This window comes from Trematomus bernacchii, unplaced genomic scaffold, assembly GCF_902827165.1.
Source record: "Trematomus bernacchii unplaced genomic scaffold, fTreBer1.1, whole genome shotgun sequence".
In the NCBI taxonomy this organism is placed as follows: domain Eukaryota; kingdom Metazoa; phylum Chordata; class Actinopteri; order Perciformes; family Nototheniidae; genus Trematomus; species Trematomus bernacchii.
The window spans coordinates 470793-484173 of record NW_022987593.1 but is presented as its reverse complement, the minus strand read 5'-3'; the positions used below and the strand labels follow the sequence as shown (position 1 = coordinate 484173).

The following is a 13381-nucleotide window of genomic DNA, read 5'->3' as shown; positions in this document are numbered from 1 at the left end:
AGCCGGAACTGCAGGTTTGGGGTCCTTAGCTTGAAAAAAAAAAAAAAGAGGAGGGGAGCGAATGCCTGCTCAGATTTCTACCGGAGATAAAGCTAAATGCTGCCGTGATTAAATGCCATATCATGTTCCAAACCACATCAAGAATTTTTCTGAAACAGTATGGAGCTCAAATGCTTTTTCTCTTGTGGGTTTACCACAAGGTGAGTTCCTTTTTTTATTTCCTGCTTTTGTACACATACTCTCTCCAGTAGCCCTCCAGTAGCCCTCAACTCAGTCAGAACTATGGCGATACTGTTAGCGTTAGCATAGAAAGCCAAGAACACACAATATGTACACAAGACAACTGTGAAATTATTCAGTCAGATAATTTTTTGTTGTTGTTGTCGAAACTAACATCACATGTCTATCCCCTGCACCAAGCTAGCACAAACACAACTTAACCAGTCTGTCCAACCCAGTCTCACGGCATTTCGTGTTATAGTCACGAAATGTAATCTATTGATTCGTGTTCACCAACACGATTTTCCCCTTTTTTTCGTGTCACACAGAACTATTTTAAATTAGCTTGCTAATGTAACACAGACCATATTACTTCCAAAACAGTCGGTCATTGTTTCTGATAGCAACTTTCTGATAGGGCCGTGGGTCCACATTTCCGATATTACGTGATTTACGTCATATTGGACGCAAATCTGGATCAGCTCCGTTGTACCCCCGTTTTCAGAGATTTGGGTGCGGAGGAAAAGAGAGGGGGTTTTATTTTCTGATCCTGCGTAAGTTCCCTGACACACAGGGGACACATATTTATGTATAAAATACATAACAAAGTGCATTTTGCATGATAGGTCCCCTTTAAATACCTTTATTATTATTTTTTACACTAACATTTTAATAAAAACTAACAATATTATTTGTCTTCTATTATATTTCAGATTGTTGTTATGCTGTCTGTTTTAGGCGTTCTTGTATCATGGAGGTGGAAGGCCTTTAAAACATAACGTTTTGTAATCATATAAAAAACAAAAGAAAAACATGTTTATTTACAGATTGGCTGTTATTTGAAGCTCCATGGAGGAAATTAGGGGTTATTTAATGTTTTTCACAGCACGATAGCCAAAGCTGAGCCACTGAGCTCTAAAATGAAAAATATTTCTTATCAAATCACAAAGATGATATAAAAAAGAAAAGCACTGCATGCACTCACAAGATGTGCCCATGCTCACACTGATACACTGCAGTCAGATAATAACTGCATGCCAAACACAAGGTCAGGCCAAGTTGTACGGCTGTAGCACATTTCATTTTCTTCTGAGAAGTATTGTGAGTCTGCTGATATTATTACAGAGCACCCGAGTCTGAAAGTAATACGTTTGAGATATACTAAGGCTAAAACCTGTAATCCACAAATAAACAATAACCGTGGCATTGCCTTTTAAAAACTATAAAGCACGTTGTTTTTTACCCTTTTTTTTTTTTTTTGCAAACAGACCCGGTTATGACTAACAGCTTGTGACAGGATGATTCACTTCCAAGGCAGCGTGGAAGAGGATTTACTGTATATTATTACTCTTTGTGTGTACTGCGCAGAAGGACTACACAGCGCTTTATATATCTTACTGATTTAGAGCATTTAATAACTAATGGAAGGATGTAAATGTATCACATATGGTGTATTAGACCCATATAGATTCTCCTATTGGCTGCTGGTTCAGTCCTGTGCATTTGTGATCATGGCTTTACCAGGGGAGTGCAGTGGGAGTGTTACCCAGAGTGTCTCTTTGTTATTTTAACACAATGTTATTGTGTTTCAGTGAGCAGGATCCTGAGCCAAATACATTTTGAGGACGCAGATTGTTCCGTGATACACATACTGTGCCAAGTGCTGATGGCATGCTGTGTTTTATGGGAAGAAAATCAGAGAAAGAAAGAACAAGAGAGGGAAAACATGAAATTACACTCTCTCTTACCTTAAGAAGCACTTCAACACGTCAAACTGCAAAGAGAAGGAGCGAAAGAAGGGGAGAGACAGAGGAGAGGGAGAGGAACGAGAGGAAAAGAGAGAAAAGAGATTCAGATTAGTTTACCGTTGAGAGCAGTAGCGGAACAACTTTCAAGACACTTCACAGTAGAATATGCGAGGAAAAACAAAAGAGATTTCAAAGTTCTAGAGTCGATGTCATCTCACACACAGGCATGTAGCTGCAATGTATTTCCTCTTTGCCCATAGAAGTACCACTATTACTACACAGGCCGTTCAGCAGGGTGAAAACAAAAAACATTATATTTTCTTCTATTCTATTATTAGATAGAATAAAAGGTGTAATATAATTCCCAAGTCATTCCTTCACAGATTTTCAAAAAATACATTCAAACATTTTATATAATGACAGTAGTCACAGAAATACATTGACTTATTGCTCAATGCAAATTACATGAGCTAAGATTAGTGCATCAATTAATACAAAAATAAAAACATTAAATTGCAACCATTCATATTTTATACAGTAAACATTCATGAAATGGATCGAAATGTGTATTTGTTCATAACTTTAAACCAGTCCAGGTGGTTGTTGACAGCTTTGAATGGAAATGTGCAGTAGATCTACAAGAGGAAGCAAAGCGAAGCACTTTCTGCTGCACTGAATACCATTTGACAGTTTCATCATTTAAAAACAAATCATAAAAGAGGCTGCTCTTAAATCTGCTTTTGAGTGGGCTGTTTTAAGAGAGAACTTGCAGAGTTTAAATAAACAAACCAGGGAAAAAAACATTCTCGAAATAGCCCTCATGGATTTGCTGAATCTCTGGAACCTTTTCAATATGTATTCCTCTCCTCCCTTAACTCTGCAGCACCAGACTTTATCAGACCCCAATAGAGCGGAGCAGGATGTGTGGAGATGGTACTGGGTTTTTATCCCTTGCCAACCAGTGACCTACTGTACTTCACACTACTATGCTCTCCTGGCTGCGATATAGGCGGCCTTGGAACGAGACAATGCAAACACCCTGAAGCTGCCAGTATGCTCATCAGAAGGGCTTGTCGGATGGTCGAATAGCTTCTGACACCCCTCCCCCGACATCTCTATTCAGTGTCAAAAAGGTGGGGGCTGTGTCCAACTACTTTGGTTTCTTTCCAAAACTGTCATTCACACCCACTTCACGCCCTGATTGGCCAACTCTGTGCAGGTGAGAAAAGAGCCATGGTTACAAATTAGTCATTTTTTGTCACTGCAACACTATGAATGTCTTCCAGGCGACACTGTTTACCATTATCCGTGAGTTGAACAGATATCACACCTCTGCCCTTTCTGGATAACTGCCAGCTTTTCAACCTGCCCTCCCGTGTGGCCGTTCATTCAGGACAACTATAAACACGCTTGATAAGGACAATGTATGAATTAGTTTTGATTGAACGACGTACAAATACCCAAACACACACCCATAACACACTGTCAGAAATAATTTAAGTGCTTTTTGATTGGCAGATGTAAAATGCTGTCAGACATACTGTGGAGGTTGAGCTCACATGAAAAACAATGATCACTCAACTTGGTTTCTGAAAAGTTCCCCAAGATAACATTTAGCTATTTTACTTGAACTTAAATACACTCTAAATTGAAGTAAAGGCCAAGCAACCAAAGGATTTTAAATGGGAAAAATAGCAGGATGAAGGAGGCCGTCCCCAAAATGTTACCATGTGAATTTTTCTGAGGATTTATTTTGTGGCACAACTTGTAGAGATATAATAAAAGGTATACAATACAGCTAATGTATTTGGTACGGTAATGGGAATGAATGCATTGTTTAAATCTCAGATGGTTACGGAATACTATTTGCATATACTATATTTAGGCTTTTTTTTTCAGGGACAGAGGAGATAAAGTAATTGAAAATGGCAATAGCAAGGGGCATGAGATACAGAAAATAATTGTAGATCAAAATGAACAAGATCCATGGCCTGCATTAAACTGGTCACACAAGCGACTGAACCAGGCCACCATGGTGTTCAAGACATTGATATTTTCGCTTTTTGTTAGCACTTTAGGACAGCAATTAATTCATGTATTGCCTTTGAGGGATCATGTTGGGTTGTTGCACTCTCACTAGCAGTGCACATTTGGTATTGGTATTTTAGCATGGAGCTTCAGAATGCATTCTTCAACAAAAAAAGAGATGAAACAGCAGCAACATCCTCATCAACACCTAACCTGTCAAAGACAATTAGTCTCAACTGTAACAATACTTTGGTAAAACTATTTCAGAGAAAGGTGCTGACAGCTAAAAAAGTGTTAGGGTTAAAAAAGTGTTTTTTTAAAGTGACGGGAAAATTAGACAATCTTACACATCTGTGTCATCACCACCTTTTATTGTACCATGGGATTATTTTTGTAGTTTTGGAAGCATCTTTATACTAGGTGAAGGTGCTATTTCATTATTATTTACATAATGGTAATTATTTTTTTAAATGATCATAGGGGCATATTACAAATCCAAGTTATCTTGCTGTGTAAATGTGTGGCTTGAACACAATTTAGATTAAGTCTGTAATTAAGCTAAGAACAAATAACAAGACACTATATCCATATGCTCTAGACAAGATCTGACACCCGTGAATGCACAAAGAAATTAAAACCCCAATACCCACACACACACACCAAACACACACACAACACACACACACACACACACACACACACACACACACACACACACACACACACACACACACACACACACACACACACACACACACACACACACACACACACACACACACACACCACACACACACACACACACACACACACACACCACACACACACACACACACACACACACACACACACACACACACACACACACACACAGACACACACACAGACACGTAAACACACTGCTATCAGAGTGTTTCATTAGTGAGGAGCAGATAGATTACCCTCCCAAAGGAGACATTGACCAAGAGGCCATTGATCTACTGAGCTAAGCCAATCCGTGTGTGTGTGTGTGTGCTAAAATGTGAAAGTCTAAGTGCTTGCATGTGAAAAGTAGCCTACTGATGGAGTCTTTAAGTTGTTAGAGTAAGCAAGTGCAGTAAATCTAATCCAGTCGTGTTTAATGAAGAGAGAAAGAAGCAGGCAGTTGACACACTCATTACGTCCAATTACTCTTTCCAATCACTGCCATTTCACTCACTCACCAGATAGAGAGGGAGTGGGAGAGACAGAGAATCAGCATTATTTATGTCTTGGCAACCCACCATGGGAAAGAGATTGATAGTACTTGAATGATAAATAAAAAAACATGTATTCCTCTTATGGAATGACAATATGGTGCATACTGTAGGAGGTATCTAATATAATTTGCTCTCATTCAACCCCATCAGAGTATACTGAAGTGTAAATCAATCTGTTTAAAGCTGTAATTACTCAATTACACAGCCTTATTGATGGTATAATAAAGATTGTTGGGCTCAGGGGTTGTAATCATGACTTATGGTAATAATACAATGACAAAACCATATTTCCCATAATGAGCTCGTTGTAAACAGTAACAATCACAAACAAAAACAAGAACATTGCTATTACTGGTGACATATTGTCTGCCTAAATGTGTGTGTGTGTCCCAGTTACATGTGTGGGACTTGTAATTAGCTCCCCAGCTCGTTCTCTTACATTGGTTGTGAAGGTAATTGGGGCTTTTGGACACTCGCTCTCAATCTCTGTCAGTGTGAGTGTGTGTGTGTGTGTGTGTGTGTGTGTGTGTGTGTGTGTGTGTGTGTGTGTGTGTGTGTGTGCGTGTGTTTGTGTGACTGTGTGTGTGTGTGTGTGTGTGTGTGTGCGTGTGTTTGTGTGACTGTGTGTGTGTGTGTGTGTGTGTGTGTGTGTGTGCGTGTGTTTGTGTGACTGTGTGTGTGTGTGTTTGTGTAGTGTCTGTATTCTGGAGAATGGCCAAACCATTACTGTGTGCTCAGCCTGCTCTAAAGCAGCTTGTGATTCATTAGTAATGGCTCCATTTGCAAACTAAATGAGTGTTTGAGTGGCGAACGGCAACGTGTGTGATAATTGTGTCCACTTGCTTTACAAGCCTCCTTTTTCTTTTTAGTAAAACATGTAAAACCCACTGCCTCTCTCTCTCTCTCTCTCTCAACACACACAAACAGAATTATGTTGAAAATGTAAAGTATGTTTGAGGTGTGTTTACTCAGCCAGCACAAGAAGCTCATGTGGATATAATGAAGTCACTGTGTCATTAATTACTGGTTTACACCTGCTCATCTCAGCTAATTAAAAATGCTGACACAAACATGTATGCAAACACACACTCTCACATGCACACTTCATACAATCACACGTTTGCAGTTGTGCACACGCAGTAACATATATTCCATCACACTCCGGCTCAAGCACGAACTTCCCGACAAGTTTTCTTACACCGACGAGTCAAAAATACATTCTCATTTTCACTTTGATGAAGGTGAGATGTCACAGCTAAACACAGCACGTTTTCGAGGTTCTCTCTCTCCCCCTCTCCCTTCGTCTCTCATACAAACACGTCTTCGTACACCTCCTTCCTTTATCACCCCATCATTCTTCCGTCCTCACACTCCTTCGTTCCTGCACGCATTCGGTTCCCACTGTCTCTCGGTACACTGTACAGTCTATTCCCTGCTTCACTCACACTATCTCCCGGTCTTTAAACTCTCTCTCAGTGTATGTGTGTGAGTCCCAGTATGTGTCTGTGTCTCCTCCCAGCCCATTTTCTCAACAAAGGCCACAGCTGCTGCCGGTATGCTGAATAAAAGATGACAGAGCCATAATATCAGGAGATTACCAGCTAACGAAACAATGATTTTGTCCAATTTAAATAGCGACATCAGTTGCATCACAAGCAATTCACATGTCAACTGTGATATCATGATGTTTGTGCAGATGAAAACAGTTTTCATTTGGTGGAAGAGAGACTCCCTGACTCTGTCTCTCTCCCCCTTTTGTTCTCTCACTCCCCATCTCTCTCTCTCTCTCTCTCTCTCTCCTGCTTCTACCCCACACATTTACTCTGGCTCTCTCGCCCTCCCTCTATATCTCTCTCTCACACACACACACACACACACACACACACACACACACACACACACACACACACACACACACACACACACACACACACACACACACACACACACACACACACACACACACACACACACACACACACACACACACACACACACACACACACACACACACACACACACACACACACACACGTAGAGCATATGGCTATTCCTCTCCTCTTTGAAGGGTTGCTTTGAAGCTATGGCACCCGTATCGATTGGCGCTCAGATGAGCTCGCTTCGCCAGAGCCCTGCGATTATCTGTCGCTTTATTTCAAACAGAGCGCGAGAGAGGGGGGCTTACACACCCATCACTCACTCACACTCTCACAGTTAGTTATACACTCATACATGAAGCAGACAAACACACACACACACACCCTTACACACACACAAACGGGGATAATGAGATGAGCTTACACGCTGAATCCCGATACTTAAGGCAAGCTGCGCTTCAGAACTGACAAGTGAGTGGTGAATGTTAAGAGAGTGAGGACATCGCGGGAGAAAGAGACCATTAAGTTTGGCAAAGTGATGAAACTTATGAGAAAACGCTCTACCTACGGACATACTCTGATTTAAAAAGAAATATCAGTTCCTGTTATGGGAATTAAGAAAAGGAGCATTTCAAATGGCTAGGTTCATGTGTAAAGGCTAATCTCAGGGTCAAGGTTACCAGCTGTATATTAACTTATTAAACAACAACAATTCAAAAATAAATTAATATAAGATCTCAAAGAACAAAGCATGGCCACGGTGGATTGCTTTTGCAGACTGCAGCAGGGATTATTCAAAGAGGGAAGTTCTGCCTAATGCCCATAGGAGTGAAAAGAGAGTGAGCCAGGGTGACATGAAATGTTAATGGTCTGCCCAGAGCAGCAGAACTTCATAAAAGACTTGATTTAGAAACTATCAGTAGCTTTCAGGAACAATGAATACTGTCACATTGCACATAGAGCCACACAGACACACACTGACACACACACACATGCACGCAACATACCACTCATGATTTGATTAAAACCCGGGGCTACAATGCGGAGTTGTTATTGAGAATAAATATATTTTTTTGTGTGTATTTCGTGTGCTATAGAGAGTATTAAACAATACGAGACACAAAAAGATGGTTCAGAGCTGAATAAATACATAGGCATATTGTAGCACCATGAAAGCCACAAATGTAAAATAACAAACACTCACATGCTGCTCCAATCCTTATTACTATTTGTGTCAATCACATGGATTACTCTCACAACGTATTGAACTTAAAACGGATATAATCATTAGCTCAGGGTTCAAAAATATGTGTGACATTCCTCGGAGGGACTTAATGAGGACACACACACCAGATGGGCACCAACGCAAAAAGCATATGTCTTATTGGGGTGTTAAATGTTGGGAATGATCTGGCTGTGAATATTTAGTTTATCCGTGATATTAAGGCAGGGAAATAACGAAGCTGACATTTAGTCTGTGGTCAAAGCTGTGCATCGTCTATCTGTACTTTTATCACCAGCAAAGCACTTGAGACTCCCTGAGCTCTGTGTTTCCCAAAGGTGAAGGCAGGGATGATTAACTCAGACCTCAGAGACAGTGTCAAAGGTCAGCAATAGTTGAAGTTTGAAAATATAGATTGTGATAAAATATCCTGTTATTGTTCGACAAAAGTGTGTTGGCTAAATCAATGCTTCCAGGCAAAACTGTAACTAAAAAATGTATATACATTTGAGTTTTTCACATTAAAAAGAGAATTTTAGCAATCTTGTTTTTGCACTCACTTATGCTGCAACAGAAAGAGAAACCAAAGATATGGGTCAACATTGATGCTATCTCTTTGAGGCTGTAAGGCTCATTGTGAACGTTTTTTAAGAGACTTACACAGGAACTGGACACATTCTGACCTATTGATAGAGCGGGGTCAACAGAGAATGCACCTTCTTCGCAAACTGAACTCTTTCTCTGTCAGGCCTTTCATTCTTTGTCGTTTTTACCAAGCATTCATTGAGAGCCTTATTTGCTTTTCTTTTATCTGCTGGTTCCATAGCCTTACACTGAAAGACAGGAACAGCGTAAACAACATTGTTAAAACCTGCACTAAGGTCATCAGAGTGAAACAGAGAGACTTAAACTCCTTCTGTAACCAACAGATTCTGCGGAAAGCAGAGAGCATTCTGGCCTCTCCAGGTCATGTTCTTGCAGATGAATTTCATCTGTTGCCATCAGGGCGTAGATATGCTCTACCTGCTCTAAAGACAAATCGCTTTTCAAAATCATTCATCCCCTCTGTACTCAAACTTTTAAATTCTTGAAAGGCTTTTTTAACCTGATTATTTATTTATTTATTATTGTGATGCTATGAACTATTTATCGTGTAAATTGGAATGATCCACATCTCTGCTCCCGGGTGTATCTGTGTGTTTTCTTCCTGTATGTTCCTGCCTGTGTACATGACATAAGCTGCTCAGAACCAATTGCCCTTTGCGGGATTAATAAAGTTGTTGATTGATTGATTGATTGAGAAACTGCAAACCACAAATATCAACCTACTGGTGGCGCTTTAAATGAGTGGATCACCAGAAGTCCTTAGCAGGCATCATTCAGGTATCATAAATGTCTGTAAGTGAAATGTGTGCCTGTTCATCCTGCAGATGTTAAAATATAGTTTGCTGCATAAGCTGAAAGTGAGGCTAGAGGAATAGAGAGGGAATCACCAAAGTCAGCAGTATTCATCCCCTGAGTAACATGAATATCTGTATCACATTTAATGACAATCCATTTAACAGTTGTTGTTGTTGTTATAGTAGCTAGATATTTCAGCCAGAAACAAAGTAATGGGCAGACACATTTAAATAACTGTTATCATGCTATTGTGGCTAAAATACAAGAATGGTCATAATTGAAGCCGCAGAGGCTGAAAATATAAAGACATGCTCTAAAATACTGAATTCTACATGTCCTTTGATGATAACAACAACATGTTTTTGCTACACCATACATGCCTAGCAGTTTGTAAGGTAGGTCGAAACTGTCAGGGTTTTTTCTTTTTTTACTTGACTCTTCCAGTCACAGTAGACTACTTACGCACCAGATGGCTTGTACACAAAACCATCTGAGAAGCAGTCATTGTTTTTTTGTACTGTTTTGGAGAAGGGAATGCAGTGTAAAAGGTACTTGGCAGGTGATTGGATTAACCTTTTGTCAATCAAACTCCTTCTGAAGCCACTCAGGAGAAGAACAAGAAGATAGTTTCCATTGAGAAAAACCTTAAGTGCTGTTAATTTCTCTTCTCCCAATAGAGAATAGTCTGCAGTCTGTAACAGCTGGTGCTAGCAGAATCGACGCTAACCTCAATGCTGCCATTGTTGTTTGATTCATGATGAGAGATCCCTGCTGCCGTGCAATGTAAACAGGAAACTCTTTCTATGTACAATCTATGAGGTTTCCCTTTAAAGTCAGACTAATATTCTGCCATTTGTTCATTCCTTTTTATAGTAAAAAAAAAAAATGTCACATGTTCTCTTAACTATTCAAGACCTAGTTTTTTTCAAAGGTTTGGTCTGATGTAATGCTTGAAACACAGCTGGAGTGAGCCTGGGAAATGTTCCTGGCCGCTCTTACTGGAGTCAATTTTTTCTCACAGCTGTTTCTTACCAAACTGTTTTCTGTCTGGTAAATGTGTTATGTATACTGTATGTTAATGTACAGTATGTAGCAGTTTGTCTGTGTAAAGATCATTTGTAAAACTGTCAAAAAAAACAAAGTGAATGCACCTGCCGCCTGCCTGGGTATATCGAGCTCATGTGTGTGTGTGACGATGTGAGCATGTGTGTGAGTAAGAGAGGGAAGTTTAGGTGAGTATGTTTATTAGCTGAGGTTGGAGGTTTATGTGCATAAGTGCACCTATGAGAGCCTGAAAGAAATGAAAATGTGTGTGTGTGCGAGAGAGAGAGAGAGAATTTGTGTGTGCACGCACATGTGAGGTGTGTACTCGTTAGGTCGGTATCCAACCATTGCAATCAGCGGTAATCCTGACTCAGCATCAATAATGACCCCATTAGTCACAAACCCCTACTGGTGTACACACACACACACACACACACACACACACACACACACACACACACACACACACACACACACACACACACACACACACACACACACACACACCACACACCACACACACACACACACACACACACACACACACACACACAGCACACCACACACACACACACACACACACACACAACACACACACACACACACACACCACACCACACACACACACACACACACACACACACACATATACACACTTAAACACACATACACACACAGAACTCCAGATGGACACTTCCTCTCATTAGCGTTCATGTGTGTGTGTGCATGTGATATTTGAAAAAAAGACATGCTGATGAATACAACATGTAATGTAAGAACACATCACATCTCCTTCCATTAAAGAACGCTGCTTGGGCAGATATGTTGTCTTTGCATCACTAATAATGCAGTTGATAAGCTGTGTTGATTACAAAAATGGATAATATGCGTGGTTAAATGCAAAAAGGTCTTAGCAGCTCAATATTATCTTTAGCTGTAAAACCTATCCATGATGAGTTTTTAAGATAAAACATTCTCTGGACTTATTCACGTTGAAATAAACCTAAACATGTTTTTGAATAGTCATGCATATAAAGGCTTCTGGTTTTTATTTTATTTATAGCAGTATTTTATGCAAAACATTATCTCTCATTTAATATGCACAAATGTGTCCTTTGGTTTTGATCATGTCTTTCAATGGATATTTTTAACTACATGCAAGCATAAAAGAAAATTTCACTTGACTTTCAAACTGTGAGAAATACATTAACAGAAAGAAAATTACAGTTGTCCCCTACAGTGCGCCTTCAAGGACACGGTAAATTATATTCAAATATAATGCAATTTCAGAACTAATTCAAAGCCATTATTTAACTTGAGAATGTGTTGTCTTGCACTGTGGACATAGAGAGGCGAAGTCCCGCCCATCTACTTCCGACCCATGGGACCTTATTTCGGAAAAATTATGTATGAAAGGAAACGTATCTTTCGATCGTTAGGTCCCGTTTGAATTGTGCCACGAATTACACATATGATAGTTTTCAATTTGAAAAAATAATTTCCATGTCATAAAAACAAATATAAAGTGCATAAAAATACAACTCACCATTAAGCTGAATTAGTGGGAGCCCTGAGCTTGTGTCTCTGCAACAAGCCGGTAGGGGTGATGGGAGACAATGACACCCGAAGTGTATTCCTTATGTCCAGTCTACTCTGTAAGCTCTTTAAAGAAGTTTGTGTTGCACTCATTTTTTCCAGCTTGTTTTTAGCGGGGCTTTTTGTGGGTTTAATATTAACCGCTCTATCGAAATCAGTCGGAAGTCGCAACGGCTCATTTCAAAATAAACGTGAATTTGCGTAAAAAAATAGTTTCTCGGGGTTCGGGTGTTTTGTTTGATTTTAAATAAACAAAGTATTGGCTTTCAGAATATGAAACTTTTATTTCCAAAATCACACGATAAATACATGTTTGAAGCTTGTCGGGAAGATGACAGGCACCTCGCACTGGGCTCTTCCGCAGCGCCGCTTCCCCACCCTCCCGCTGACATTATGAATGCATAACTTGTTTCGGCAAATTCAGATGATAAATACAACTTTGAAGCTTGTAACGGCATAATTACAAGCGGAGAACTGAGTAACTTAACGTCACAGCAGGCATAACAACAGCCGGTGTTGCTTGTGAGTGTTTTCCCCGGGAAACAAACACAATACACACAAACGCAAAAATACACAAACACACACCCACGCGCACGCATGCACACACACACACACCCACCCACCCACCCACGCACACACACACACACACACACACACACACACACACACACACACACACACACACACACACACACACACACACACACACACACACACACACACACACACACACACACACACACACCACACACACACACACCACACACACACACACACACACACACACACACACACACACACACACACACACACACACACACACACACACACACACACACACACACACACACACACACACACACACACACACACACACACACACACACACACACACACACACACACACACACACACACGCTTCCCCCAGACCGGTAATTCAAACGAAAATCACAGTGTTATGACGTTCCAGAGTCCAGACTGCTCTCGCGCTCAGTGTTGCCAGATGGA

General features: G+C 40.3%; 1 long non-coding RNA gene across 1 annotated transcript in view; it reads right to left on the bottom strand.

Annotated features, from left to right (window-relative positions):
• LOC117482209 overlaps positions 1-13381 on the bottom strand; it is a 46046-nt gene that overhangs the window by 17752 nt on the left and 14913 nt on the right. Inside the window, exon 2 of the long non-coding RNA XR_004555846.1 lies at positions 1968-1993. This is a non-coding gene — a long non-coding RNA (uncharacterized LOC117482209). The remainder of the gene's footprint in view (positions 1-1967; positions 1994-13381) is intronic.